At 51.9% G+C, this 21,018-nt stretch overlaps 1 protein-coding gene and 1 pseudogene across 1 annotated transcript in view; both read left to right on the top strand.

Moving 5' to 3' along the window:
- Positions 1-21,018, top strand: part of LOC137626435 (uncharacterized) — a 423,533-nt gene that overhangs the window by 67,932 nt on the left and 334,583 nt on the right. The window lies entirely within an intron of this gene.
- LOC137626902 (DNA-directed RNA polymerase III subunit RPC5-like) overlaps positions 4,427-21,018 on the top strand; it is a 112,589-nt pseudogene continuing 95,997 nt past the window's right edge.

The raw sequence follows: 21,018 nt of genomic DNA, 5'->3' as shown, positions 1-21,018 counted from the left end.
AAGAAAAACATTTCATTTGGAAGTCCTAAGAAAAAATAAGTAAAACATTGGTAATAACAAAATCAACATACTGTATAATCAATATAATCGATGCAAAAACTAACCTATACATATATGTGTACACTAAATGAGTTTGTTTCTTCATTATGATCAGAGATGAACGTAAACAAAACATTGGTACCATTTTTTATCGTGCTTTTTAGGTTTTAGGAAACGCATGATATAAAATCGCCTTTAATATTTGTGCCTGTTTTAGTTTAGGGTGCTGTAGTACATGCATTAAGTGTTCTGTACATTAAAGGGTAGTTTGTTAACAGTACTACGTACAAGGGAAGGTTTTAAAAGTCCGAATATACATGTTAAATAAATAGGTAAATATGATGTTACTACTTCGCGGATTTTCACATATCGCGGCCGGGTCTGGAACCTATCTACCGCGATAAACGAGGGTTCACTGTACGTAGCTATGAGCTTACCTGCCCCCAGTCGGAAGTGAGACCTCTTCCTTGGAACGTGGTTCGAGTCCTCAGGTCTCTTAAGAGACCTCCCTTCGAACCATTACGCCAGGCCTCCGATCGCCACCTGTCTTGGAAGACGGCTTTCCTACTTGCTTTGGCTTCGGCCAAGCGGGTTAGTGAATTTCATGGTCTCTCGTACGACATCGCCCATTCAAGGGGATTGGGTGAGGTAACGTTCAGGTTCGTCCCTGAGTTTGTTGCCAAGACTCAGAATCCTGGAGTGCCGGATCCTCGCTTCGACTCTTTCAGGATCGCGAGTCTCCGTTCTGTAACAAGCGACCCAGACCAGCTGCTACTATGTCCAGTGAGGTGTCTGAGGCACTACTTGAAGAGAACGGCTGCAGTCTGTCCTCAAGTGCGAGCTTTATTTGTGAGCACAGGCAGGACTAAGAGGAGGGTCACCAAGAACACCATCTCAGCTTGGATTCGAAGGGTTATCCACCATGCCTTGAATCCGGACCCTCCTCCGTCACGTCGCCCTCGGGCCCACGATGTCAAGGGTATTGCTACATCCCTGGCCTTCAAGAGAAACTTCTCTGTGACGCAGGTACTTCAAGCTGGGGTCTGGAGGCGTCAGACGACCTTCACAGCCCACTACCTGCAAGACGTGACCCACAGGAGCCTCGATACGTTTTCTATCGGCCCTGTGGTGGCTGCACAACAGCTGGTCTAACCTCAGGCTCCTTTTTGGACAAGTAGCAGTAGGTTGAGGGCGTTGTTACCCGGTCTTAGTCTGCGTAAATGGAAGAGTATGTCTGACCCTTACTTCTTTCTTCATTCTCCCCTCTCTTGGGGAAGCAGCATCCTGGTCCTCGCATAGCTGACCTCGACCTCTGCAGGTAACCCATGCTTCTTTGTGCTCCTAGTATTAAGCTTAATACTGTTGCGTCTCCCATGACCTGACGAGGTGGTATTGGGAACGTCCTATCCTAGAATTCCTATCTGAAGGTCTCAAGGTCAACTTCATAGGACGAGTCACACTCTCCTCCACACACTGCTTATGTAGGCCACTTGTGAGGTACAGGGGCTCCTTTTCTCTAGTGCTGCTCACTGAGGGATTGAGCCCCCGGGCAAGCCGAAGTCAATAAGGCTGGGGACTTTCCACCCTTTCTAAGGGGTAAGTCACCCAATGTAAATAGCGTGGTTTGTATTTCGGTTACGGAACAAATGACAAATTCGAAGATAATTTGTATTTTTCCTAACCATACAAACCTTAGCTATTTACACATATGTGCCCGCCATCCCTGACCCCCAAGTCAAGTCCTACCTCTAAGTGAAGTGAAGCAAGTCACCGGTGTGTGGGGGGGGGAGGGGTAGCAAGCTACCCTTCCCCTACCCCCCGCTAACTAGCGCGGGGGTAATTAACCCTCGTTAAAACTATTGGCTGGTCATTTCAGCTGCGCTAAAAGGTAAACTCAATGTAAATAGCTAAGGTTTGTATGGTTAGGAAAAATACAAATTATCTTCGAATTTGTCATCTTAATTGGACATGCCAACAGGTTCCAGGTCTCCAAGTAGACCTATTTGCCACGGAATCCAACCACAAGCCACAATGTCATGTGGCCTATGTCACAAACGACATGTCCATAGATTGGAACAACTGACGGAGGATTTATCTGATTCCACCTTTAAACATGCTAATGAAAGTCCTGGACATGCTCAGGACTTTCAAAGGTCGTATTGCCCTTATAGCCCTCAATTGGCCCAATGCAACTGGTTCCCTATCTTGGTGGAACTAGGACTCCGACCTCGGCGGATTCCCGAACCAAGTTAAGACGGATGGTTCTATCTCACAGTGTGTCTGCTTCCTCACGGATTCAGTGTGCCTTCACTTTATGGACTATCTGAGATTTGCAGCACAAAGACATGCTGAGATTGACCCTTTTAACTCATTGTCCCCAGTGTCAGGTATATGAGATTCTACCCTTAGGCAATATGATTCTGATGTAAAAAAGTTAGCGAATTCTGGAAGACTCAGAGGTTCGGACGCTGACTACGAATCTGGCAGTTACCTTTTTCAGAACTTTCTTGGATGGAGGTGTAGCCAATAATGCTATTACTATGATTAAATCTGCTTTAAAGAAAATATTTCAGATCTGGTTCAATTTTAATCTTACAGATTCGTAATTTTCGTCTATTCCGTGAGCCTGTACTAGACTAAAACCAGTAACTCGCCCTCACGCAGTTTCATGGGTTTTAGATGATGCCCTTGATCTAGATTCTGACTCTGATGTTGACTCTGCACTTACACAGCGCTTCTTAGGAAGACGTTATTTTTTATAAGTTTAGCCTCAGGAGCCAGAATATCTAAACTCTGAGCATTATCTAGAGAACCAAATCATATTGATTTTCTTTCTTCTGTTGGAATTTTATTCTCTCTAGATACAAAATTCCTAGAAAAGAATGAGGATCCACAGAATAGATGGTCCCCGTGGAAGATTGTCCCACTTCCACGCCGGCGTCAATGACCTCAGATGTCAGGATGCCTGAAAACTTTAAATCAATCAATCAATCAATCAATCCCACTTCCACAGGATCTATCTCTGTGCCCAGTTATCACTCTGGAAAACTATTTAGATAGACCTTCAGGACCTTTGTTTATTAGAAAGGATGGAGGAACCATTTCCCTGAAAGGAATCAGACAATAGACTCTTTATTTCATTAAAAGAACCAAGCCGGAATCTGTACCACATGCCCAAGATATCCGGGCTGTAGCAACACCAGTCAATTATTTTCGTCGCATGAATTTTGAAGGATTAAAAAGATAACGTGGTTCCTCCAGATTTAACACAACCATTTTAATAGGGTCCTATCTTCATATATATTTTCCCTCTTAGTGCCTTGTCTCCTAATAAGGAGCAGGGCGGCACCTGCCTTCCCTTTTCCCCCTACTTTAACGGGTGTATTAAGAGATTGGTATATTAAAGAGTTTAGTAAAACACTCTTAATTGAATTACTTTATTTTTAATTCAGTTCCTTAACTTTTTGTGTATTTCCAAGCTTATGGGACCAATTCTCTGTTAATATTTCACGGAGCGACACAGGTTGAGCCCAGAAAAGGGATTTTGACAAAGGAAAAATCTATTTCTGGGCGAGGAACCTGTGTCGCCCAGTGCACCCTCCCTCCTTTTTCCTCACCCAAGGCTGGCCCAAGCTTGGGGTGCTAGTAGGAATGATGGGAGAAGGATAGGTGGGGGGTGGTGGGGGGGGGGGGGCAGTAGCTGTAGTGAACGACACCTCGTAGTAATGGGGGATTTTGAGGAGGGAGAAGTCTAGTTAGAAAGGGACCTCTGGTAGTGGTATCACTCGCCCCAGTTTTAATACTGACAACCTTTAGGGGTGAGCGAGCTGGGTATATTCCTGGCATTCCATGCAACGTTTTTCTCTGGTATATTTAGCAGTATTTATACTGGGCGTCACAGGTTCCTCGCCCAGAAATAGATTTTTCCTTCGTCAAAATCCCTTTTTTATATGCATATGCATGCTGGTTTAAGCTCGTCAAAGCGTCAATATTATTATTATTATTATTATTATTATTATTATTATTATTATTATTATTATTGCTATTACTTGCTAAGCTACAACCCTAGTTGGAAAAGCAGAATGCTATAAGCCCAGGGGTCTCAAGTTGAAAGGAGGAACTCACTCCCCACTTGATTGTAGTTCTCTTTGTGTGAATTATATCTTCTCTACACTTTGAGAAAGAGGTTTACTACTGTACTGTGCTTTTAGGGTTGAATACAATCTCTCTCCAAGAGGCTTGCATTTATGAAATGTGAACGCCCTTACAAACTCCATATTTTATGTGACCTTTGTTTGCCCCAGCTTGTAAGGTCTCTGGTAGTTATGAAATATATTGTAGACATCATGACTAGATTGAGTGGGTCATATTTTGTAGGAGGTTTGTAATGATTAGATATGTTCTAAATTTTGTGTTTCAATTTGATAGGAGTGTGAGTAAGTCCCGCTGTGTAAGAGGTTTATGAAATTAAGTAATTCCTCGCCATATCCCAGTTCACGTATCTCTTCTCCCGTACATTGAGGATTTATAAATCTATATAAATCTATATCATAGACTCTTTAGTGTATATAGTGTCATGGGTTTCTGAGGGCAGATGATATTGATATTTTTCATATTCTAATTATCTTTATATTAGAGATAGTTTTTAGACATAAAAGCTTAAATTTATGAAGATAAAAACATGAATAATTGTAAAAATAATGGAAAAATTATATATTAGATTTCTGTATCGCCCGAAATAGCCAAGGAATTACTTAACACCAAAGACTTTTTATATTCACACATTCAAGTGTAATGTCTCTTTTCTTGCTAAGAGTTTCTTCTATTTACAGATTCCGGTGTACTTGGCAAAAACACTCGCACAACAATTGTACGTTTTACAGTTCCCCGTTCGACCGCATTCTCACAATTATGACGAGTCTACTATTCTTAAGGTTGGTACAGTAGATCTTATTCCACTTTAATCATTTACGGAAGAAGAGGGAGTTGTGATTACTATAACATGAAACATTGACTGATTCCCTTTTATTTCTCACGGGGAAAGTAGTCTTTGCTTACAAGCATTTTGGGGTGCAGGCTTAATCTCAGAATGGAATAAACTCATATACCGATGTTCCATTGTATTTTCAAATAACTTTGAGTCTCGATCAATTCTAACATGACAGACAAAGATACGGCCGAAGAGCGGACAAATAGAGATGGAGATGGGTCTGCGCACAAGGGGACCTACGTACGACAAAAGCAGGGGGGAGCAGATTGCCCTGAATGTGGACGGAGCGTTCCGGGACAAGCGAGATTCCGAAGATAATTTTTATAAAAGGTTTGTTGGTCGATGGAAAGTAGATGTTTTTATTACTTCCGTTTGTTGAGTAATGGAAATTAATGTTTTTATATTACCTATTTGTTCCGTAACTGAAATACAAACCACGCTATTTACATGGGGTAATTACTTCGGCGTAGCTGAATGACGAGCCTTAAAGTTTTAACGAGGGTTTCCTACCCTGCCGCTAGTTAGAGGGGGGGTAGGGAGGGGTAACTAGCTACCCCCCCCCCTCTCACACACACCGGTGAAAGGCTCACTTTACTTTTGGCTTGAAGAGACGTCAGACGTGTCTGCGCTCTCCTCCGTTTTTGAGTGCCATAATTTGTTTGCTTTCTCTTTTCAGTGTGTGTGAAGTTGGCCTCTATTTCTCATCATGCGTACGTGCCCTGGACTTTCTGGCCGCCCTTGTGGTACTTTTATATCGGCCTTGGATACTGATCCTCACTCCTTATGCCCTCAGTGTAGGGGCCAACGGTGTGATAGGTGTAACGTATGTATTGAGTGTAGGGAGTGGTCTACCTCCCAGTGGGAGAGGGTTGCCCGGTGATGCAAGAAGAAGGCTAAAAGGGATTTGTTCCGTAACCGAAATACAAACCACGCTATTTACATAGGGTTTACCTTTTAGCGCAGCTGAAATGACGAGCCAATAGTTTTAACGAGGGTTAATTACCCCCGCGCTAGTTAGCGGGGGGTGGAGAAGGGTAGCTTGCAACCCCTCCCCCCTCCACACACCGGTGACTTGCTTCACTTCACTTTTGGCTCGGCGGTGATCAGACGTGTCTGCTCATCGTCCTCGTGACAGCCTTTAATTTTCTGCTTTTTCTTTACAGCGTGTGTGTTGGTTGGAAGTTGACCTTCATTATTATTTCTTTACAATGCGTACATGCCCTGGCGTTGCCGGTCGTCTTTGTTGGACTTTCATGTCGGACGTAACTACGGACCCGCACACTCTTTGCCCTCAATGTCGGGGCCGGCGGTGTGACCAGGAGAACATGTGCCGTGAGTGCAGAGAGAGGTCTGCTTCCCAGTGGGAGAGGTTTGGCCGTCGGCGTAAGAAGAAGTCCAGGAGAGACTGTTCTCCTTCGGGGTTAGCCTTGAAGGAGGAAGGTTCTCGGGACTCTTCTTCCGCCGCCCAACCCTCCTCCGAAGCTCCCCCTTGTCCGCCTCCTAAGGAGAGTCGGCCGAGTGGTAGCGCAGGCCCTAGTTCTGTTTCCCGACCTTGAGTGGGGGGAGGGGGCGTCGCCTCCCTTAGCGAGGCGGTTCCCCCTTCTCCTCCAGGGGAGGTTATTGATAATGCCTTAACCAATGATGATCTTTTGCAGATTTGGTCGTCCCTGGGGCTTAAGGGCTTGCCCTCCAGGGTCGCCTTTATTGACCTTGTCTCGTTGGGGGCCGCTGTTAAGCAGTCGCCGGCGGTAGCAGAGGTAGACCCTCTGTCTATTGTCGACGTCTTGGTGACAGAGGCCTCCGACGTGGCTGGGCAATCCTCCGCAGGTGCTGTTGCGGATGATGGTGCTAAAGGCTCTCCTCCCCCTTCCGTACATCCTTCGAAGGGGGAAGTGAGTCCTTCGGTCTCTGCTGCTGCTCAGCTTCCTTCTGAGGGAAGTGCTTTGACGGAGACTCCCCTTCGGAGGACCGATGGTCCCGACGATCTCCCCCGAGGCCGCCTCCGCCGTAAGGCTCACCGTCCGCTACGCCGCAAGGGCCTCCCTTCCCCTTACAAGGGGGTTGAGAGGCGTCTTTTTGGGTCTTCTTCCTCCGAGGGGGACTCTCCTCGTCAGCCTCAACCTACAGCTCCGTCTTCCTTGGACCTCTCTGCAGAGCGTTCACCAACTCCTGCCAGATCTTCGCCTTCTGGAGAACTCGTCACCCGACAGGCAACGGTCCCTTCGGGGCTAAGGGATCCTTCCCTTCCACGAGCAGTGCTAGCGCACAGGCGCTCTCCTGCTCGTCAGCGCTCTCCTGCTCGCCAGCGCTCTCCTGATAGTCAGCGCTCTCCTGATCGTCAGCGCTCTCCTGCTCGTCGGCGATCTCCTGCTCGTCAAGACTCTCCTGCTCGTCGGCGCTCTCCTGATGTTCGCCCTCCTCGCCAGCCCTCTCCTGCTCGTCAGCTCTCTTCTGAGCGTCAGCGCTCATTTGAGGACCATCGGCCTACGGTCTCTGACCATCCTACAGTTCCTGCTGAGCTTCCTGCTCACCATCTGTCTGATCCTGTGGCTACGCAACACCGTTCTGCGCGTGTGTCAAGAGCACATGTTCGCCAACGCGCCAGTAATCTTCCAGTTCCTGCTCGTGAACGCACCGCGCCACCTGTCCTTTCACAGGACACGCGTCGACCTTCTGCTCGCAAGCGATTTCCTGCTCGCCAGCGATCACCTATGCGGCAGCGATCACCTGCTCGCCAGCGCGCACAGGCGGTTTTAGTATCGCCTATTTACCAGCGTTCTCCCACGCGTCAACGATCGCCTACGCGCCAGCGTTCACCTGCTCGTCAGCGCGCACAGACGATTTTAGTATCGCCTATTCAACAGCGTTCTACGCGTCAGCGATCACCTGTCTCTCGGCGATCTCCGGACCATCCGCGTGTGTTACAGCGTTCTCCAACGCTTCTGAAAGAACATGGTTCGCCAGCTACTAGCTCGCCATCGCTCGATCGCTCACCTGCGCATGCTGCTCGCCAACGCGTCGCCATGCCACAACGCGCCAACGCCAACCTGCGCGTCAGCGCTCACCAGCTCATCATCGATCGCCTGTGGATCTACATCGCCAGCGGTCTTCCTCACCCACGCGGCAGCGCGTTTCCTCGCCGTCGCGCCAACGCTTGCGTTCGCCGCCTCGGACACGCGTTCATTCACCTGCCCACCCTCGCGCCCACTCGCCTGCGCGCCCGCGCGACCGCTCACCTGCACGCCCGCGCGACCGCTCGTCTGCGCGCCCGCGTGATCATCCACCTGCGCGATCGCTCGCCCGCGCTCCCGCGCGACCATTCTCCCTTGCGCGACCATCGTTCGCGGCGAATTCAGCGGCCGGTGGTAGCAGCAGGAATGCGTGTTCCTAGACGACGCTCGGGATCGCCTCCACCCAAACACAGGTTGGTAGTGCAGGACGAGGAGATGTTAGTACATCATTCTTCCCCACCTTCTTTTCAGGCAGGTACCGTGGTGTCCACTCCAAAGGATCGCCCGATCCCTTTCCCTTTAGCGAGGATTTCGGACTCTGTGTCCTTGGAGCAACAGACTTGGTTTGGTCCCCTGGCACGGGCGTTAGTGAGGGTTATGAAACCAGCACTCGCCGACCAGGGTAACAAACCAACGGCTGTCTCTCCTACGCTGAAGAGAAAGAGAGGAGTGGACTTGGTGGTGACTTCCCCCAGGGCGAAGTTGGTTCCCAAGAGGTCGGTCGCGAAGGTCCCTTCTCCTGCACGAGTGCTTTCTCCTTCTCCCTTGGACGAGGCCTTTCCGTCCTCAGGTGAGTCCAGTGGGGCGGTAGTCTTCCCCTCGGCACCAGGGGGGGAGACTTCGCTTCATGCAGGAGAATCGTCTTGTGAGGAAGGGGCCCCTCAAACCTCGTTGTTGGGATCCTGTATCCCTCCCAGGAGGGAATCCAAGGACTCCAAAACCGTCCCTAAATCCTCTGCAAGGATTCGTCAGGAACCCACGACTACCCGGGGGGAATGTCCACGTGTCACCCCAGGAAGAGATCCCTGGGGCAGGAGACTTAGCTGCCTTCTGGCAGGTCCTAAGCCTGATAAGGCAACTTAACGGGCTTATGGATCCAGTCATCGCCCCCCGTGAAGGCAAAGACACGATCTTGGATGAAGTGTTTGACGTTCGGAAGGCCCCTAAGACCAGTGCGGCTCTGCACTGGTCTCGGGGTCTGAAGAGTGCCAGAGCTAGAGCCAACGCTCAGCTCGCACTTCTTGCCTCCTCCAGTCGTTCCACTGCCGGGAACAAGCTCATCCCTCCTCCTCGTCTTCAGCAGAGGAGGTATTTCGAGATCCTGGGTGAGCACAACCTCGCTCTTCCTCTCCATCACTCTGTGGAGGAGCTGGCGAAGGGAGTTCCCCTTGAGAAGCTCTCTGCCCGGCAGGTGTCGTTCTCGGCGGCAGAGATCCTTAGCCACGAGAAGGTCACTAAGTGTGCCATGCAGGCCACTTCGTGGCTGGACTTCTGGCTAGGATCTCTGGGCATCCTATTGCGATCGGAGGACTTGTCCAAGGAGACCAATAGGAAGGCCCTGGAGACCTCCTTGCTCTCGGGCACCCGCTCCATCTAGTTTTTGGCGCACCAGGTTACCACCCTGTAGGCCAACTCGGTGTTGAAGCGTCGCGATGCTGTGTCCGAGAGATTCCATCTGAAGGTCTCCGCCGTGGATATGTGTAGGCTCCGACATGCTTCCCTTCTGGGGGAGAACCTGTTTGAGCCTCAAGACATGGAGCGAATGGCTGAGAGGTGGAGGAAATCCAGCACAGACTCCCTCCTCCATAGGGCCCTTACAACTCGGCCCTATAAGCCTCCAGCCCCGCCACAACAGCAGCAACAGCCTCGTAAGGCTCCCAAACAGGCACCGGCAGTTAAGAAGGTGGTGTCTAAGCCCCAGCCCTTTCCAGCCAAGGTCAAGAGGGGCGGTAAGTCCTCCAGGGGAGGCAAGACTCCTAGGGGTGGCAGCCACGGCCGCAAGCCCTAGGGGTGGCAGTCCCCCTGCGTGTCCACCTGTGGGGGGATGTCTTCAGCGTTGCGTCCGCAGGTGGCAGCAACACGGGGCCGATGCTTGGACGGTCTCAGTGATCTGCCAAGGCTATCGCGTCCGTTCACAACATCTCAACCTCCCCTGACAGCGAATCCAGTGTCGTTGAGCTCCTATGCCACAGGATCGGCAAAGGGGCTGGCCCTTCAGGCCGAAGTCGAGACCAAGCTCGAGAAGGGTGCTCTCCAGGAGGTCGTGGACGGCTCCCCAGGCTTCTTCAGTCGACTCTTTCTTGTAGAGAAGGCTACTGGAGGCTGGAGACCCACCATCGATCTCTCAGCTCTGAACAGGTTTGTCAAGCAAACCCGGTTCAGCATGGAGACAACAGACACGGTCAGACTTGCGGTGAGACCACAAGACTTCATGTGCACACTGGATCTGAAGGACGCGTACTTCCAGATCCCAATCCATCCGTCTTCCAGGAAGTACCTGAGATTTTGCCTAGACAACAAGATCTACCAGTTCAAGGTGCTGTGTTTCGGTCTCTCCACAGCTCCTCAGGTGTTCACCAGAGTGTTCACCCTGATTTCATCTTGGGCGCACAGGAACGGCATTCGTCTCCTTCGTTATCAGGACGATTGGTTGATCCTAGCAGACTCGGAGTCGACCCTTCTTCGGCACCGAGACACGCTTCTGGATCTTTGCCAGGATCTGGGGATCGTGGTAAACCTCGAGAAGTCCTCTCTGCAGCCGTCCCAACGACTGGTTTATCTAGGCATGCTAATAGACACCAATCTCCACTAAGCCTTTCCATCAGACGACCGGATAGCAAGACTGAGGAGGGTGGCGGAACCCTTCCTCAGGCGAAAAGAACTCCCCGCCCAATCGTGGTTGCGTCTCTTAGGTCACCTATCCTCCCTGGCCCGTCTGGTTCCAAACAGCCGCCTCAGGATGAGATCCCTTCAATGGCGGCTCAAGTCCCGGTGGAATCAAGGATCTGATTCCCCGGACATTCTGATCCCAATGGGGTCTCTGGAACAGACGGACTTGTGTTGGTGGCTGGTCGACGAGAACCTACAGAAGGGAGTGAGTCTTCTCGTCCTCCCCCCCGGAATTGACTCTGTTTTCGGACGCGTCAAAAGAAGGGTGGGGGGCGCACGTTCTGAACCAGAGGGCCTCAGGCCTTTGGTCAGAATTAGAAAAGTGCCTACACATCAACCTGCTAGAATTGAAGGCCGTCTTTCTGGCTCTTCAGCAGTTCCAACAGTCCCTGGCGGGTCACTCCGTGGTGGTGATGAGCGACAACACCACGGTAGTGGCTTATATCAACAAGCAGGGAGGCACTTTTTCGCAACAGCTATCCCATCTTGCAGTAGAGACTCTGAGGTGGACCGAAACCCACTCGATAACACTATCAGCTCGCTTCATTCCTGACAAGAGGAATGTGCTCGCCGACAGTCTGAGCAGGGCTTCGCAGATAGTGAGTACCGAGTGGTCTTTGGATCCTCAGATAGTCAACAAAGTCCTAACTTTGTGGGGCTCCCTTGTGGACTTGTTCGCGACAGCCTTGAACTTCAAGCTACCCCTGTACTGCTCCCCAGTCCCGGACCCCAAGGCACTCTGGCAAGATGCTTTCCAGCAACGGTGGGACAACATCGACGTGTACGCCTTCCCACCGTTCTGTCTGATGAGAAGGGTGCTCAACAGGACCAGACTATGGGTCAACTGTTCGATGACTGGTAGCTCCGCTATAGCATCACGCGGAATGGTTTCCGAACCTTCTGCAGCTCCTGACGGAACTCCCGAGGGAGCTTCCTCCACGACACGAGCTTCTCAGACAACCCAACTCCGGCGTCCCTCACAGGGCCGTAGCCTCGCTTCGGCTTCACGCCTGGAGACTATCCAGCGTCTCCTCGCGGAGAGAGGCTTTTCGCAACAGGTTGCGGAGAGGATGTCTCGGCACCTGCGAAGGTCCTCTGAGGGAGTCTACCAAGTAAAAGTGGAGAGTCTTTTGTGGTTGGTGTCGTGGAAGGGGTACTGTATCTCTCCACTCAATGCCACTATTCCAGCAATAGCGGACTTCCTCGTGTATCTGCAAGAAGAAATGCGCCTTTCTGTCTCGGCAGTGAAAGGCTATCGCTCAGCCTTAAGCTTAGCCTTCAGATTGAAGGGCGTGGATATTTCTTCATCGCTGGAACTCTCTTTACTCATACGTAGCTATGAGCTTACCTGCCCCCAGTTGGAAGTGAGACCCCCTCCTTGGAACGTGGTTCGAGTCCTCAGGTCTCTTAAGAGACCTCCCTTCGAGCCATTACGCCAGGCCTCCGATCGCCACCTGTCTTGGAAGACGGCTTTCCTACTCGCCTTGGCTTCGGCCAAGCGGGTTACTGAACTTCATGGTCTCTCGTACGACATCGCCCATTCAAGGGGATGGGGGGAGGTAACGTTCAGGTTCGTCCCTGAGTTTGTTGCCAAGACTCAGAATCCTGGAGTGCCGGATCCTCGGTTCGACTCTTTCAGGATCACGAGTCTCCGTTCTGTAACAAGCGACCCAGACCAGCTGCTACTATGTCCAGTGAGGTGTCTGAGGCACTATTTGAAGAGAACGGCTGCAGTCCGTCCTCATGTGCGAACTTTGTTTGTGAGCACAGGCAGGACTAAGAGGAGGGTCACCAGGAACACTATCTCAGCTTGGATTCGAAGGGTTATTCACCATGCCTTGAATCCAGACCCTCCTCCGTCACGTCGCCCTCGGGCCCACGATGTCAGGTGTATTGCTACATCCCTGGCCTTCAAGAGAAACTTCTCTGTGGCGCAGGTACTTCAAGCTGGGGTCTGGAAGCGTCAAACGACCTTCACAGCCCACTACCTGCAAGACGTGACCCACAGGAGCCTCGATACGTTTTCTATCGGCCCTGTGGTGGCTGCACAACAGCTGGTCTAACCTCAGGCTCCTTTTTGGACAAGTAGCAGTAGGTTGAGGGCGTTGTTACCCGGTTTTAGTCTGCGTGAATGAAAGAGTATGTCTGACCCTTACTTCTTTCTTCATTCTCCCCTCTCTTGGGGAAGCAGCATCCTGGTCCTCGCATAGCTGACCTCGACCTCTGCAGGTAACCCATGCTTCTTTGTGCTCCTAGTATTAAGCTTAATACTGTTGCGTCTCCCATACCCTGACGAGGTGGTATTGGGAACGTCCTATCCTAGAATTCCTATCTGAAGGTCTCAAGGTCAACTTCATAGGACGAGTCACACTCTCCTCCTCACACTGCTTATGTAGGCCACTCGTTCCTAGCGATGCTAGGAACTTGTGAGGTACAGGGGCTCCCTCTCTCTAGTGCTGCTCACTGAGGGAACGAGCCCCCGGGCAAGCCGAAGTCAGTAAGGCTGGGGACTTTCCACCCTTCCTAAGGGGTAAGTCACCCTATGTAAATAGCGTGATTTGTATTTCGGTTACGGAACAAATGACAAATTCGAAGATAATTTGTATTTTTCCTAACCATACAAACCTTAGCTATTTACACATATGTGCCCGCCATCCCTGACCCCCAAGTCAAGTCCTACCTCTAAGTGAAGTGAAGCAAGTCACCGGTGTGTTGAGGGGGAAGGGGTAGCAAGCTACCCTCCTCATCCCCCCGCTAACTAGCACGGGGGTAATTAACCCTCGTTAAAACTATTGGCTCATCATTTCAGCTGCGCTAAAAGGTAAACCCTATGTAAATAGCTAAGGTTTGTATGGTTAGGAAAAATACAAATTATCTTCAAATTTGTCATATTTCTTCTTCAGAGGTTTCTCGGAAGAGAGAAAATTACAAGAACTCTTCTTCCGTCGCCCTTTCCTCCTCCGAAGCTCCCACTCGAGCGGCCTCTCCCGAGAGGCCGGCGAGTGGTAGTGTAGACCGCATTGCTGTTAACCGATCCCGGGGTGAGGGAGAGGTAGTTGCCTCCCATAGCGAGGCAGCTGCCCCTCCTCCCCGGAGGAGGAATTTGTGTCTAGTAATGTTTTTTTGCAGCTTTGGGCTTTCTTGGGGCTACAGGGTTCGCCCTCCTAGGAAGCTTTGTTTGACATGATCAAACTGGGTGCGGCCGTCAAACAATCGCCAACTTCAGCGGAGATAGATCCTCTGTCTGTGGTTGACGTTGTGGTGACGGAAACATCCCGTGGGTCTAGCCAAATGCCCGTTCCTGTGGCTGAGGTAGCTGAAGGCTTAGACTCCCCCTCCGAACATCCTTCGAAGGAGGAGCTAAGTCCCAAGGTCTCTCCTGCCGGTGATTCTCCCTCTCTGGGGAGTTCACTAACAGAGACTCCTTATCGGAGGCCCACCGATGGTCAGCTTGCTGATCCCACGGCCCCTCGTGGGCGTATAAGGCGGAAGACTTTACCTCCCCTTCACCGTAGAGGCCTTCCTTCCCCTTACAAGGGGGTTAAGAGGCGCCTCTTCGGCTCGTCGTCGCCACAGTCCTCTGCGGAGGAGATGACTCGCCGTTCTCCAGTCCTGCCAGCTACCAACCTAGACCTCTCCGGGGATCGTTCGCGATCCCCTTCGGAGGATGGTCGTCCTTCGGGACATGGTGACCTGTCACCCAGACCCTCTACTTCCAGAGTTCCTGATGTGCATGACGCGCCACCTGATACTGCCACTGCGCATTCTCTGGGCCCTTCGGGGCTGAAAGGGCTTGAGCGCAAAACTGCGCCTCTTGCTCTCAAGCGCCAGGCACCGCCTGAGCGCTCACCTGCTGCCGACGCTGCTGTTCCTGACTTAGCGCTTCGGCGCTCACCCTCAGGCGTTCGCGCCTCCGTTCCTGTTACGCGCCAGGGTCCCCCTGCTCACCCACGAGTTCCTGATATAACGCGCCAGCGCTCACCTGCGTATATGCGCCCAGTTCCTGATACGGCGCTACAGCGCTCACCTGCGCTATCGCTCCTGAGTCCCCGCCTGCGCACCATCGCGCCCTCGCGCGCGAGATTCCAGTTTCGCGCCAGCTGTTCACGCGCGACCCTGACCAGGGCCCGGTGTACGAGCCCCAACGCGAGCGCCGCCAGGCGGATTCTTCATCGTCGCGGTCCCCTCCCCGCAAGCGCAGACCAGCACGCTCGCCGGAGGAGGGGCGCTTCCCGGACAGGTCTAGGGACTCTTCTCTTCCAGCTCTGCAGGCGAACCCTCGTTTGTCGACTCCTCCTAGGCATCCCTTGATCCCCTTCCCTCCAGAAGGGGTGTCTGACAGCGCGACTGTCAGTCGGCAGCCCTTGTGCGGGCTATTAAGCCCTCCCTCTCTGATTTGGGCCACGATCCGGCGGCAGCCTCCTCCCCCCTGAAGAGGAAGAGAGGAGTCTCCCGTGGATCCTCCTCCGAGGCCTATTCTGTTTCCACGCAGAGCCTTGCGCAAGGCTCCTTCTCCACCCCAGACCTTCTCTCCCTCCCCTGCGGAGGAGTATTACCCCTCCTCAGGAGAGTCGAATGAGCCGGACCACTCCCCCATCGCACCAATGGGGGAGGCTCCGCCTCTCCCTGAGAGGTCTTCTCGTCCAGAGGTGGAGAAGAGCCTGCCCCCTTCGCTACTTGAGTCCTGCATCCCTCCCAGGAGGGAACCTAAGGACTCTAAGACGATTCCCAAATCGTCGGCGAGGATCAGGCAGGAACCGTCTAGAGCCTTCGAGGTTATCCACGTGTTCCCCCAGGAAGAGCCACTGGGGACGGGAGACTTCGCTGCCAGTCCTCCGGGAGGAGAGCACCAGGAGTCAGAACACGCATTCTGGCAAGTCCTGACCCTCATGAGGAGCCTTAACGGGATCCCAGATCCTGAAGTCCCGCCTCGTGAAGGGAAGGACACGGTCCTGGACCGGGTCTACGGCGCCCAGAAACCCCCTTGGGCCAGTGCAGCTTTGCCCTGGTCTCACGGGATGAAGAGTGCCAGGGACAAGGTCGAGGGTCAGCTCTCTGAGCTTGCCTCCTCCAGCAGATCAAGTGCCGGTAACAAGCTCCTCCCTCCTCCTCGAGTCCACCAGAGGAGATATTTCGAGATCCTCGCGGAGTCTTGTCTGGGTCTTCCCTTACACCACTCCGTGGAAGGGCTCACAGGGGGAGTCCCTCTTGAGAGACTCTCCAACCGGCACGTGTCCTTCTCAGCCTCTGAGATCCTAAGCCAGGAGAAGGTCACCAAGTGTGTCATGCAGGCAACTTCGTGGCTCGACATCTGGCTAGGGTCTCTGGGCATCCTGGTGCGGTCCGAGGATCTCTCCAAGGAAAGCGCTGGAAACCTTTCTTCTCTCGGGCACACGGACCATTGAGTTTCTGGCCCACCAAGTCTAGAGCTTGTGGGCCAAGCGCCGGGACGCTGTGGCCGAGAGGTTCCACCATAAGGTCCCCAGTGCAGTGCTAGCAGGCTCAGACACTCTTCCGTGCTCGGTAAGAGCCTGTTTGAGCCCAAGGACATGGAGCTCACTGCTGAGAGGTGGAGGAAATCCAACCAGGATTCCCTCAGCCATAAGGCCCTGACATCGAGGCCCTACAAACCTCCGGCAGTCCAGCAGCCCCGTCCGGCTAAGGACACAAAGAAGACGACAACGGCGAAGCCCAAGGTGTCTAAGCCCTTTCCTGCCAAGGGCAGAAGGGGCAAGAAGTCCTCCAGGGGAGGCAAAAACCCTAGAGGTACCAGCCGAGGCCGGAAGCGCTAGGGTTGACAATTCCCCTGTATGTCCACCAGTGGGGGGATGCCTACAGAGTTGCGCGACAAGGTGGCAGCAACTCGGGGTGGATGCCTGGACGATCTCCGTGATCTCCCTAGGTTATCGCATCCCGTTCACAGCCTCTCTACCTCCTTTGACAGCGAATCCAGTGTCGTTGAGCTCCTTTGCCATGGGATCGGCAAAGGGCAGGCCCTCCGGGCCGAAGTCCAGACCATGTTGGAGAAGGACGCTCTCCAGGAGGTTGTAGACGGGTCCCCAGGCTTCTACAGTCGACTCTTTCTTGTGAGAAAGGCGTCTGGAGGCTGGAGACCAGTCATCGACCTCTAGACCCTGAACGGGTTTGTCAAGCAGACTCCGTTCAGCTTGGAGACGGCAGACACGGTCAGACTTGCGGTGAGACCACTAGACTTCATGTGCACGCTGGACCTGAAGGACGCGTACTTCCAGATCCCAATTCATCCGTCTTCAAGGAAGTACCTGAGATTTTTCCTAGACAACAATATCTACCAATTCAAGGTGCTGTGTTTCGGTCTCTCTACAGCTCCTCAGGTGTTCACCAGAGTATTCACCATCATCTCTTCATGGGCCCACAGGATCGGCATCCGTCTCCTTCGTTATCTGGACGACTGGCTGATCCTAGCAGACTCGGAGGCAACCCTTCTTCGCCACCGAGACAGACTCCTCGAAGTTTGCCAGGATCTAGGGATCGTAATAAATCTCGAGAAGTCCTCCCTGCAGCCCTCTCAGAAACTGGTATATCTAGGCATGGTCATAGACACCAATCTCCACAAAGCCTTCCCATCAAACGAAAAGATAGCAAGGCTGAGGAAGGTTGCGAACCCTTTCCTCAATCGAGAAGAACTCCCAGCCCAGTTGTGGCTTCGTCTCCTCGGCCACCTCTCCTCCCTGACCCGCCTCGTTCCCAACAGTCGCCTCAGGATGAGATCTCAAGTCTCGGTGGAGCCAAGAAAACGACTCACCGGACGCCTTGATCCCTATGGGACCTGCGGAACGGGCGGACCTCAGTTGGTGGGTGGCAGACGAGAATCTGCGAGAGGGAGTGGATCTTCTCGTCCCTTACCCGGATTTGATGCTGTTTTCGGACGCATCAAACAAAGGGTGGGGGGCCCACGTTCTGAGCCACCAGATCTCAGGCCTGTAGTCAGAATCAGAAAAGTACCTTCATATAAACCTGCTAGAAATGAAGGCCGTGTTCCTGGCACTTCAGAAGTTCCACCAAGTCCTGGCAGGCCACTCTGTAGTGGTGATGAGCGACAACACCACAGTGGTGGCTTATATCAACAAGCAGGGAGGTACCTTTTCGGAACAGCTGTCCCATCTTGCAGTAGAGATTCTGAGATGTTCCGAAGTCCACTCGATTTCACTAGCGGCTCGCTTCATTCCGGGCAAAAGGAATGTGCTCGCCGACAGTCTGAGCAGAGCGACGCAGATAGTGAGTACCGAGTGGTCTTTGGATACTCAGATAGCCAACAAAGTCCTGACTTTGTGGGGTTCCCCGACGGTGGATCTGTTTGCTACGGCGCTGAACACCAAGCTTCCGCTGTACTGCTCCCCAGTCCCGGACCCCAAGGCTCTCTGGCAGGATGCCTTCCAACAACGGTGGGACAGCGTCGATGTGTACGCCTTTCCCCCGTGCTGTCTGATGAGGAGGCTATTCAACAAGACCAGAACATCGGTCAATCTCTCAATGACCTTGATAGCTCCGCTATGGCGTCATGCAGAGTGGTTCCCGGACCTTCTGAGACTCCTCACGGAGATCCCGAGGGAGCTCCCTCCATGTCGCGAGCTACTCAAACAACCACACTCCAACATCTACCACAAAGCTGTAGCTTCGCTTTGATTTCACGCCTGGAGACTATCCAGCATCTCCTCACAGAGAGAGGATTTTTGCAACAAGTTGCAACAGGATGTCTGGCCACCTGCGCAAGTCATCCGCAGGAGTCTACCAGGCGAAGTGGCGAGTTTTCTGTGGTTGGTGCCGTGGAAGGGGTATCTCTCCCCTCGATGCTACTTTACCAGCAATAGCGGAGTTCCTCGTTTATCTGCGGGAGGAAATGCGCCTTTCAGTCTCGGCAGTGAAAGGCTATCGCTCAGCCTTAAGTCTTGCCTTCAGGCTTAAAGGAATGGACATTTCCTCCTCGCTGGAACTCTCTCTCCTCATACGGAGTTACGAGCTGACCTGCCCTCAGTCGGAAGTGAGACCTCCTCCTTGGAACGTAGTTCGAGTTCTCAGGTCTCTTAAGAGTCCTCCCTACGAACCATTACGCCAGACTTCTGATCGCCACCTTACCTGGAAGACGGTGTTCCTGCTAGCTTTGGCCTCGGCCAAGAGAGTCAGTGAGCTTCATGGTCTCTCGTACGACGTCGCCCATTTAAGGGGATGGGGGGAGGTAACGTTCAGCTTCGTCCCTGAGTTTGTTCCCAAGACTCTGAACCCTGGAGTGCCGGACCCAAGGTTCGACTCCTTCCAGGTTTCGAGTCTCCCTTCTGTAACAGATGACCCAGACCATCTCCTACTGTGCCCAGTCAGGAGTCTGAGGTTGTACTGTATCTTAAAAGAACAGCTGCAGTTCGCCCCCAGGTGCGAGCTTTGTTCGTGAGCACCGGGAAGACAAAGAGGAAGGTCACCAGGAATACCATCTCGGCCTGGATCCGCAAGTTAATACATCTGGCCTTGAATCCTGACCCTCCTCCGTCACGTCGCCCTAGAGCGCATGACGTCGGGCGTGGCTACGTCCCTGGCCTTCAAGAAGAACTGTTCAGTGACGCAGGTCCTGTAAGCTGGGGTGTGGAAGCATCATATCACCTTTACGGCCCACTACCTGCAAGACGTGACACTCAGGAGGCTCGATACTTTTTCTATCGGCCCCGTGGTGGCTGCACAACAGCTGGTCTAACCTCAGGCTCCTTATTGGACAAGTAGCAGAAGGTTGGGGATATTGTTACCCGGTTTTAGTCTCTATGAATGAAAAGATCTGTCTGGCCCTTTTCTTTTCTTCATCCTCTCCTCCCTTGGAGAAAACAGCATCCTGGGTCATTTGCACAGCTGACCTCGAACCTCTGCAGGTAAACCATGCTTCATTAGTGTTCCTAGTATTAAGTTGTAATACTGTCATGTCCCCATACCCTGACAAGGTGGTATTGGGAGAGTCCTAGCCCAGATTTTCATCTGAAGAACTCCAGGTCAACTTTCTAGGACGAGTCACTGCTCACTTTCACACACAGCTTACGTAGGCCGCTGCAGTCTCACAACTGCCAGCGAGGAGCAGGGACCCCCTTACCCCATGAGTTCGTGCAAACTCGGGTTCGGGGACCCCGGGCAAGCCAAAGCCAGTATGGCAGGGTACTTACCACCCTTCCTAAGGGTTGAGTCACCCCATGTAAATAGCGTGGTTTGTATTTCAGTTACGGAACAAATGACAAATTCGTAGATAATTTGTATTTTTCCTAACTATACAAACCTTAGCTATTTACACATACTGTATTTGCCCGCCAGCCCTGTCCCCCAAGATAAGTCCTACCTCTAAGTAAAGTGAGCCTTTCACTGGTGTGTGTGAGGGGGTGGGGGGTAGCTAGCTACCCCTCCCTACCCCCTACTAACTAGCGGCGGGGTAGGAAACAATCGTTAAAACTTAATGGCTCGTCATTCAGCTACGCCAAAGTAATTACCCCATGTAAATAGTTAAGGTTTGTATAGTTAGGAAAAATACAAATTATCTACGAATTTGTCATGTTTATTTAATTATCTGTTAGTTTGTTTGTTAATAGGATTACATCAAGGCTTGTTGCTGGATCTTCACCAAATTTTAATAGTGGATAGGTATTATGATCCAGGAGAACCCATTTTGTACAGTATTGCGATTCTGGTTATTATATTATACTGTAGACTTATTCACGGTCAATATATGGAAAAGGGAAAGCTAGGTCTCTTGACTTCAGTACAGTACGGTAGATTTATTCACGGTCAACATATATTGACGACCTTCATTAGCGGTCTAAAATCTCTGGATTGCACTTTCTACTTGTTCTTCATATATCAGGATTTACTTGAGAACAACGGAGTTTAAAGGCTGCTCATGAATCGTAGAGGCAAGGGATAATGACAATGCCATATAGACTGGCCATATACATGCATGATCAGTGACCAAGGTTTGCAGTGTACCTTTAAAGGTTTAAAGGCCGCTCATGAATGGCAGGGGCAAGGGACAGTGACAAAAGTAAAGGATTGATATTTTTGGCAGTAATATACTCCCAGGAAATTTCA

The sequence above is a fragment of the Palaemon carinicauda genome, chromosome 34 (assembly GCF_036898095.1).
Source record: "Palaemon carinicauda isolate YSFRI2023 chromosome 34, ASM3689809v2, whole genome shotgun sequence".
Classification (NCBI taxonomy): domain Eukaryota; kingdom Metazoa; phylum Arthropoda; class Malacostraca; order Decapoda; family Palaemonidae; genus Palaemon; species Palaemon carinicauda.
This window is presented reverse-complemented; position numbering and strand designations above follow the sequence as displayed.